Here is a 2,646-nt window from a genome sequence, read left to right on the forward strand (position 1 = left end):
GGGTGTTTTTTTTTGTTGTTGTTGTTTCGTATCAGTACAATCTATTCTATTGGAAGTACTTTCTCTCTCAGCCCTGTTACTGTTTTCTGCTCCCACTTGACTTGGAAATTGCAGTCAATCCCTGCACACAGTTCACACCCCTCCTGCTCAATGCCTGTACAGCTCGCTCATGCTGTCTGCTGGACTTGGAGGGCATCATCTTCACTTAGTTGTCTGTGCATCTTTCTAACTCATTGAGAGGCACGGTCCCAGTGCACTATGTAGCAGTTCCAGGACTGAACTCAACTCCTGTCATTTTCCATGCTCTCTGGCTCATGTTGTCATTTATTTGAACATGTATTGATATCTATAAGGAATAGTCCTATATATTGGGAAAACAGATGAGTAAGACACCATCCATCCTGAAGTCGTTCAGAGTGTAGTGCGGAGATAGAGATCACTGTACAGTACATCGAGTGTTGGGATAGCATTATGTTCTCAGTGGTGTAGGAGCACAGGTAAGGAGGGAAGTCATTTCGCACAGAAGATCTGGGAAGGCTACACAGAAGAGGTGACTTTCAACTGGGCTGGCAAGATCAGTGGACATGTATCAGCTAAAGAAAAAATATCTGAGAGGGACTCTGAAGAAACAAGGAATCCTGACAGATGGCCCTTTGGTAGGGTTGTTCAGTAGCAGGCAGTTTTAATGCACAGTGGATAACCATCTAGCGAAACTGTTCGTCTTTATCCCTGAATTTCTTTCATCTGAACACTAGCCCAAGCAACTAGCTTTAAAATTACATAAAACCATTTTTTTTGCCAATGGGGGCATATTCTAAGTTCTTAAGTTTTACCAACCCTAGAAGCCTTGAGGGGACAGATAATTCAAAAACGACATCTAGTACTCCATTTCTGCAAAACTCACCATTACTAGAGATGTTTTGAATGGTATAGAAGTAGATATTGCCAGACCATTTTAATCGACATTACTGAGGTTCAATTTTCATATAATAAAACACCTATTTTAAGTGTCAGTGTTTTGAAAAATCCACACCCGCTTTTAACCACCACGACCACCACCACCACAATCAAGACAAATAACATTTCTATCACCTAAAAGTTCCCTTTTGCCTTTTCATAGTTAATCCCACTCTGGCCCCAGGTAACCACTTTGTCAGTGTAGATTAGTTTTGCTTGTTCTAGAACTTCATATAAATGGATTCATACAGTATGTATTCTTTTGTGTCTGACTTCTTTCACTTGGCATGTTTTTAGACTCAACCAAGTTGTTTCGTGTTTCAGTAAGTTCTCTTTGCTGAGTAGTGTTCCATTGTATGGGTAAGCCATCATTTGTTTATTCTCCACCTGTTGATAAAATTTGGGTTTCCTGTTTTGGCTCCTAAGAATAAAACTGCTATGAGCATTTGTGTAAAAGTATTTGCACATGTGTTTTTATTTCTCTTGGGTAAATACCTAGGACTTTAATTGCTGGGTTGTAAGTGTCTTAGGCCAGGCTATAACAAATTACCATAAACTGGGTGGCTTATGAACACCAGAAACGTATTTCTTATAGTTCTGGAATCAAGGAATTCCAAGGTCAAGGTTCTGACAGATTTGGTGTCCAGCGAGGGCCGACTTCCTTCATAAGTAGATACCTTCTCATAGTAACCTCATGTGAAGAGGGCTAGGGAGCTTTCTCGGACTTTTTATATGGGCATAAGTCTCACCTCCTTGTACCATCCCAATGGGGGTTAGGCTTTCAACATATGAATTTGGGGAGAGGGACATAAACGTTCAGTCCGTAGCAATAAGTGTGTTTATAAGAAATTTCAACACGGATCTCCATAGTGGTTGCATTATTTTTACTCCTACCACAGTGTATGTGAGAATTCCAGTTGCTCCACATCTTTGCTAACACTTGGTTTTATCAGTCTTTTAAAATTTAACCCATTTTGGTCTCCTTATGATTTTCATTTGTATTTGCCTGCTAAATGATGGTATTCAGCATCTATGATTTCATGTGCTTATTAGCCATTCTGTATCACATCGTTTGCCCATTTTTTTGATTTTTTTTATTTCTGCATATTATAGGGGTACAAATGTTTAGGTTACATTGCCCTTGCCTGGCACCCCCAAGTCAGAGCTTCAAGCATGTCCATCCCCTGGATGGTGAACATCGCACTCATTATGTATGTAATACCCATCCCCTCCTCCCCCCTCCCATCTGCCCGATGCCCGATAAATGTTACTCCTATATGTGCACTTAGGTGTCTTTTGCCCATTTTTAACACATTAACTGCCATCTGAGTTGTATTTAACTCAGGTTAGTTTTGAGCTGAGGCCTCGTGAAGCATATGCAACTCACACACCTCTTCACCTTGGGAGCCGAATGAACTATTTTTCAAGTTGCACATAACTCACACACAGAAAACAAAAAAATAACAAAGTTTTCATTAAATTAGAAAGGATCATTTTGTTTTCAAAGTTTTTATTCTGTTTTCGTAATGAAACACTGTGGTCCCAAGGAAAAATGTTTTTTTTTTTTTCCTAGCGTGGCAGTCGAAGTGTTAAGTTGGATTGTTTGCCTTGTTATTGACTTGTAAGAGTTCTCTAGCTGAAAGTCTCCAAATGTTAATTATAAATATTTTAGTGTTTAGTTTGCCTTTT

The sequence above is a fragment of the Propithecus coquereli genome, unplaced genomic scaffold (genome assembly GCF_000956105.1).
Source record: "Propithecus coquereli isolate 6110/MARCELLA unplaced genomic scaffold, Pcoq_1.0 Scaffold28, whole genome shotgun sequence".
NCBI lineage: Eukaryota > Metazoa > Chordata > Mammalia > Primates > Indriidae > Propithecus > Propithecus coquereli.